This window comes from Leptonychotes weddellii, chromosome 16, assembly GCF_054177405.1.
Source record: "Leptonychotes weddellii isolate Sample4059 chromosome 16, ASM5417740v2, whole genome shotgun sequence".
Classification (NCBI taxonomy): domain Eukaryota; kingdom Metazoa; phylum Chordata; class Mammalia; order Carnivora; family Phocidae; genus Leptonychotes; species Leptonychotes weddellii.
The window spans coordinates 44,077,948-44,085,321 of record NC_138384.1 but is presented as its reverse complement, the minus strand read 5'-3'; positions in this window follow the sequence as shown (position 1 = coordinate 44,085,321).

Genomic DNA, 7,374 nt, shown 5'->3' with positions numbered 1-7,374 from the left:
AGCTCCCGGGTCATTCCACACACCAGCCAGGATTGGCAGCCCCTGTCCCAGGGGCCCTCATCAGGGCTGAGATGTCTCGTGAAGTTCTGGCCACCTCTGATGTAGAACAGGAATAGGACAATGAGAGAGGAGGTCTGTTGGGGTTGATTTGAACTCCAACACATTACGTCTTCTTCCATTGTCTCCGCAAATCTTGGGAGGAAAGCTCTATAATGATCCGCCCTTGGGATGAGAATTGCAGGCACAGAGAGGTTAAGTAAGCAGCTGATAGTGACACAGCTTGTAAGGGGCAGCGCCTGGGGATAATCCAAATCCCCCCTCAGCCTGTCCCCCTAATGGTTTTGTTTTTCAGGCACATCACCATGGAGACTGGGTTGGGGTCCCCACCTGTCATGGGGCGGCATCTCTCCCCTCCTTGTCTGTGTTTACTGTTTTTCTCCTTGGTGATGGTGAGGGGCAGCTGGGCTGTTCCAGATAAAGGATGGTTTCCATTTCCTGGGGCTTCCTTCCTGAAAATCCTGGCACATTTGAAATCACAACCCTGGAGAAGCCAACCGGCTGCATTTTGGAGACTGAGCCCTGCAAGCACCATTTGAACCCCCCTTGGGTTAAAAACAGTATTGAAAGCCCTGATGTCACATCTTAGGTTACCAGGGGCCCTCCCGTTTCTGGGGCCTCGCTGGATAGACGCTCATGCTGGAGATTCTGGGGATGGGAGGGCAGAGAAGGTTGTGTCCACTCAAGGGAGGGACAGACTGAGACTCGGTAGGAAACAACTTTGTCCCAAGTCTCAGGTCTGTATGAATGTGTGTGTGTGGTTGTGATTGTGGGTGTGTTGGGGGGGGCGGGGAAGAAGGGAGAGAAGAAACAGCTTCCTCATCAGGGAGAGTTTCATGAGTAACAAGGCTGGGCTCCTGTGATCAAAGGACAGCAAGACACACCTGGCTTTGAGCAGGCTTTCCTGGAAAACACCATAGTGTGTGCTCCTTGCTGAGTCCCTGGCCAGGGGGCAGGGGGCAGTGGCCCCCTCCCTGCTCTCTGAACTCTTCTCTGTGGTGTCTCCACCATCTCTGCTTCTCCCACAGCCTCCCACCCTGCAGATTCCCAAACAGGTGATGTCTCCTTAGGCTGTGGCCAGTGCTGTACCCTCACCCCGCCCCCCCATCCTGGCGCCCAAGACTCCTCTGCAGGCAGCTCCAGAGATGTCCCTTGTGCAGAGAGCATTAACCTAGTGGGCTCAGGCCCGTGCACATTCCAAAAAAAGCCAACAAACGAAACTGGCCTCCTGGGAGGGAACCACTAAGCCCCCAGAATGTCCTTCTTTGTAATGGTGTCTTTGCTAACCTGGGGACTCGGGCCGGCCAGAGAGTCTACGCTAACGTGATTTATGCTGGACCCCTGTCTCTGCCTCCAGCCTCCCTATATCAGTCCGACCTCTGGAGGGAATGAAGGCTGATAACTCAGGCCCGCCACATGCGTGCTCTGTGCCTAGGGGACCAACTCCCAGAAAAATCCTGGATAGTGAGGCTCAGGTAACTCTCCAGGCTCCCTCTTGCCCACCAGAAAAGTCAGGATCTCTTCGCTTTTTAAAATTGGCTCCTAGTTCATTTAAAAAAAAACCGAAGTGACAAAACATGTTGAGCACGCCCTAAACGGTGGTATAGTTTGATCAGGTACATTTAACGGATGAAGGCTCGAATACACACAGCCCATCAGGTGATGCGATCACTGCTGTTACAGACAAGCAGGGGGCTCGGGAGTTCCTAGTGCACCCCAGACCTTGGGTCTCGAGCATCGGGATGGCTTACTTGTGAGGCAGAAAGTCCTACCACAGCTCCCCAGTGCCCTCAGGACAGAGCCCGGACCTTCATCATGGCCCCGGAGGTCTGAAAAGGTCTGGTGTGTACTCCTCCCTGGTCTCATTCATTTCAGCTTCAAGTGCCTGGACCCCGTCAGGTGCCCCTCTCTGGGCCGTCACTAATGTCTCAGCCTCTGAACTGTGAGCCGCAGGAGGGCGGGTCCAGGACTGTCATGGGCATTGATGGGTCCCCAGCACCATCCAGGATGTAGAAGGGGTTCAAGGAAGTTCGTTGAATGAAGAAATGGATTAATTCTCCGTTTAGACTTTGGTTCTAGAGTCCTTTCCCTTGTGGTTTCCTGTGCCCACCAGAGGGCGCTCTGACCCAACAAATATCTAATTCAGCGCGTCCATTGATTGGAGGGTGTAGCCGCCTGCGGGCTCCACGCAGCCTGCATAGGTTCCATGGGGTCCTTTTTAGTAAATGCAGTGAGAAGCCAAAAAAGTTGTAATAGGATCTCCTTTTTTGGTCAAAGAATAAGATACCCCAGGGGCACCTGACTGGCTCAGGGGAGCATGCAACTCTTGATATCGGGGTCTGAGTTCGAGCCCCATGTTGGGGGTAGAGTTTACTTAATAAAAAAATGTTTTTAAATACCCCCAAAATAACCTCTGTATCTGTGTATGAGTCCATATCAGGCTTTGTTGAACAAAGAAAACGTTAAGGCTGAATCAGGAGCTCAAGAGGTAGCAGCAGGAGCACAGCCAAATCTTGGCTTCGTGACTCGGCTGTGTGGCCTTTCTGGGCCTCAGTGTCCTCATCTGTAAAATGGGGATAAAAGGATCTGCCTTGGGGCGCCTGGGTGGCTCAGATGGTTAAGCGTCTGCCTTCGGCTCAGGTCATAATCCCAGGGTCCTGGGATCGAGCCCCACATCGGGCTCCTGGCTCAGCGAGGAGCCTGCTTCTCCCTCTCCCTCTGCCTCTCTCCCTGCTCATGCTCTCTCTCTCTATCTCTGTGTCTCAAATGAATAAATAAAATCTTAAAAAAAAAAAAGGGGGGGATCTGCCTTGCCAGAGGGGGTTTGTGGGTCCAGACCACAAAGATGGTAAAAGATCACCACCCCGTGATAATGTTTGTCCGCTCACGTCAAGTTTTATGTGCGTGTAAAGAAATTAAGTAGAAACGCTTTTTAAAAGGAAAATTGTAAAATGAGCCTCTCCTTTCCAAGTTGTCCTGCTTCTGGACCTCCCCAAAAAAACTCAGATGAGAAAACGGAGGCACAGAGAAGTTAATTAATTGTCAAAAAATCAAGCCTCCAGGAGGGATTAATGGGGGGTGGGGGGGTGTCTAATGGCAGAGACGATACTCTCAAATACTATGTTTCACTGCATTAAAAAAATGGATCCATGGTAGATGATAGAACAAAGTACGTTATTAATCGGAAACAGCAACGTGTGGAACGGTGTACGTTATATCCCTTTACAACAGAGGGACATGTACAGCCCGGGAGCTGGTTACACAGCAGACCCACAGGTGCCACCCAGACCTACCGCGTCAGGGGCTACCTTGTAACAGGGGGCTCAGGTGATTGGGAGGCGTTACTAATTTGTGTGTTACCATTCGAGTTACTAAAAAAAGAAGAAATACACATGTGGATAAACAACAGATGGTTTTCATTGGGTTCTCATAAAGAGAGAAAACAGCACTGTGGGCAGGAGTCTCATCTCTGGAGGTCCGACCTGAGTTCAGGTCCTAATCTCTCCCAGCCCCCGCAACTCATTGCCTTTGTGACCTTAGGCTGGTCACTCAGCTCGGTGGGCGTAGGCTTCCACCGGGCGGGGGGGGGGGGAGGGGCGGTGCCGGAAGTAGCCCCTCCCCCGCAGGGCCTCCCTGAGGTTTCAATGAGGGATTAAGGACAGAGGATTTAGGACAGTACCCAGCACCCAGCGGGATTTGTGTTAAGTGTAGCAGTCCAATCTTCGTGCCACTTACATTTTAAAATCATGCATAAATAGCACTCCCAAAAGTAAAGCCCCTGCAATAAAAGGCTGACTCTGTTTTTTTGAGGTTTGACAGCTTTTTTTTTTTTTTAAGTAGGCTCCGAGCCCAGCGCGGAACCCTAAGGGGTGCTTGAACTCATGACCCTGAGATCAAGACCTAGGCTGAGACCAAGAATCTGACCCCTACTGACTGAGCGACCCAGGTGCCCGACCACGGACAGCTTTTAAATTGCCAGCCCCATGCCCCACATCTAGGAAGGCTGATAGAAAAGTCTCCCTCCCCGGCGCCTGGGTGGCTCAGATGGTTAAGCGTCTGCCTTCGGCTCAGGTCATGATCCCAGGGTCCTGGGATCGAGTCCCACATCGGGCTCCCTGCTCCTTGGGAGCCTGCTTCTCTCTCTCTCTTTCTCTCTCTCTCTCTGTCTCTCATGAATAAATAAATAAAATCTTTAGAAAAAAAAAAAAAAGAAAGAAAAGTCTCCCTCCCTTGGGGCTGGTATGAAGGTCAAGCCTTGCAAACCTGCAGCCCCAGCCCCCAGCCACTATAAAGGCCCAACGCCCTCCCTCTGATTTTGTTCAAACCAACGGGACTGGCTTACTATGCCTGCCCCGGTCTCCCTAGAAAAGTCCCAGCATGTGAGTTAACAAACCTTTTTTTTTCCCCCAAAGATTTTATTTTTAAGTAATCTTTACACCCAGCATGGGGCTCGAACTCACAGCCCCAAGATCAAGAGTCACACGCTCCACCAACTGAGCCAGCCAGGTGCCCCTAGTAACAGACCTTTGGATAATTGCTTGGTGTGTGTGGCATCATCAGTTATGACATCCCTACCAAACATGGGGCTCGAACTCACAACACAAGATCGAGAGTCAGATGCTCAACTGACTGAGCTAGCCAGGCGCCCGAATCCAGGAGTCTTGACTCCCACTCCAAGCTTCTTTGCACTACATATGTCGCCCCTGGGCCCTGTCGTTCCTGGGTGGCTCAGTTGGTTAAGCGACTGTCTTCGGCTCAGGTCATGATCCCAGAGTCCTGGGATCAAGCCCCGCATCAAGCCCTGCATCAAGCCCTGCATCGGGCTCCCTGCTCAGCGGGGAGTCTGCTTCTCCCTCTGACCCTACTACCCCTTTTGTGCTCTCTCTCTCTCAAATAAATAAAATGAAATCTTTAAAAAAAATAAAGGCTTCCACAGTCTTCGAATTAAAACCAGTATTCTAACTTTAAGAAGCAAAATGTTCAGCAGTAAAATGTTAGTTACATGTGTGGAAAAATGATGGGTAATTTTTCCGTATTTACTGGAGGTTTTCTATAGCAGTCATAATTACTTTTTTTAAAGATTTATTTATTTACTTATTTATTTATTTGAGAGAGAGAGCGTGAGTGAGCATGAGCAGGGGGAGGGGCAGAGGGAGAAGCAGGCTCTTCACCGAGCAGGGAGCCGGACTTGGGGCTCAATCCCAGGACCCCGGGATCATGACCTGAACTGAAGGCAGATGCTTAACCAACTGAGCCACCCAGGCGCCTGGATCATAATTACTTTTATAGACAGATGAAGAATGTCATCTCAACAGCACTGGGGGAAAGAAACGAAAACAAGTGGGCCGAGTAGGGTGGGATGGACACAAAGCACTTTAATGGAAATGCTAGCTCTAGCCAGGAAAAAAAAAAAAAAGAACGAAAGATGTACAAATGATTCATTTTTCCCTTCAACCTCTAAGCTAGAAACCTTCCCAGTGTGTGTGTGGGTGGCCCCAGAGGGCAGCCTTATTCCTGCGTAAACCTTATTTCAGTTGCAATAAAATCTCCTGGCTCATAAGCATGCTCTTCATTAGGATAGCTCCAGTCCTGATGTCCTGCATATCCCATTTCCTTACATTTAGGACTTAAATATACATGATTTTTGTTCCCTCCACGGATCTTCCAGGCCCCCACGAGAATATGATCTCCCTCCTTAACACCTGGCGAAGAGACCCTCTCTTCATTATGTTTATTAAATTTGGTTTACGAGGTGTTTTTCTGACATGGTGCCATCTTTAAGTAGATATTTATAACGTTTGTCGAACATAAATCATACATTTAGAATTTAAAGACTATAATACACATCTTCTTTTAAAAAACATAATAAATAACACAGCTCCCTCTTTCTTTTTTTCCTTGGTTAAGAGCTTCGGACAAAAAGCAGGATTAGTCACCAGCCAAGGCTATTCTGCCCACGTGACATTTTCCAGACCCCCCCAGGAGGAAACATGATCAGCTTCCCAACACACAGGAGAGAAGCTTCACCTGACTGTTTTTGTGTGTGTGTGTGTGTGTGTGCATTTCATTTATGAGTCTTTTTAAAAATGCACATTTGTACCGCTGGGTGCAGATTTTCATCTGCAGAACATTCTAGAAAATAGGTATAACATTTATTTCACTGCTGTACTGTGTGTGACTGTTTTTTAAAAACATTAAAAAAAAAAATCCTGGGGGTGCCTGGGTGGCTCAGTCAAGTGTCTGCCTTCGGCTCCGGTCATGATCCCAGGGTCCTGGGATCAAGCCCCGCATTGCATCAGGCTCCCTGCTCAGCCGGAAGCCTGCTTCTCCCTCTCCCACTCCCCCTGCTTGTGTTCCCTCTCTCACTGTGTCTCTCTCTGTCAAATAAATAAAATCTTAAAAAAAAAAATCCTGGCATATTTAACACCTGTATGGAAACATGCACCAAACAGAAACATACAGTTTAACAGATAATTATATAGCAAACTCCGGGATACTACGACGGATCAGGAAAAGCCTAGAACTCCCTCTTGTGTCCTGCCCATCACAAACCCCTCCCTCCCCCAGGGCAAATAATATCTTCTTTTAGGATAAACAGAACTTGACTTTTCTATAGATAAGTATGCTATTACCAAGCTGTATATTTCTCAACCCTGCAGTGTTGACTGTTTTGAACATTATGCTAATGCAATCTTACTATATGGATTATTTTGCTGCGTGGCTGTCTTTTTAGGAAAAATAAATTAAGCAAAGAAAAAGCATGCGGGGGGCCCCTCGGGTTCCTGGCCACATTTCCTCACTTGGAAGCTTGTTCCCCTGGCTGCAGACTGGAGGCCAGGAGGAGATTTCATTCAGCGCCTGCAGCTGGAGGCTGTCATCTGAGCCCCGGCTCAGTTGAGAACACTTCTCCTCTCCCTTCGCAAAATCCCAAGGTTTTGTGATTACTTCCAGAGAGGGGGAGAGAAGGAGCTCAAAATGGCCCCCGGGGAGGAACAGAGGGTTGCCAGGTCTGTGGTACTGAAGCATGAGGCTGTATTTTAGATTCCCGGTCGGTGCAGTGAAAATGTACAAACCAGACGCTCTGTCTTTTAAAAACATCACCATTTCAGGGCGCCTGGGTGGCTCAGTCAATAGGCGTCTGCCTCTGGCTCAGGTCGTGATCCCAGGGTCCTGGGATGGAGCCCCACATTGGGCTCCCTGCTCAGCGGGAAGCCTGCTTCTCCCTCTCCCACTCCCCCTGCTTGTGTTCCCTCTCTTGCTGTGTCTCTCTCTGTCAAATAAATCAATAAAATTTTTTTTAAAAATCACCATTTCAAA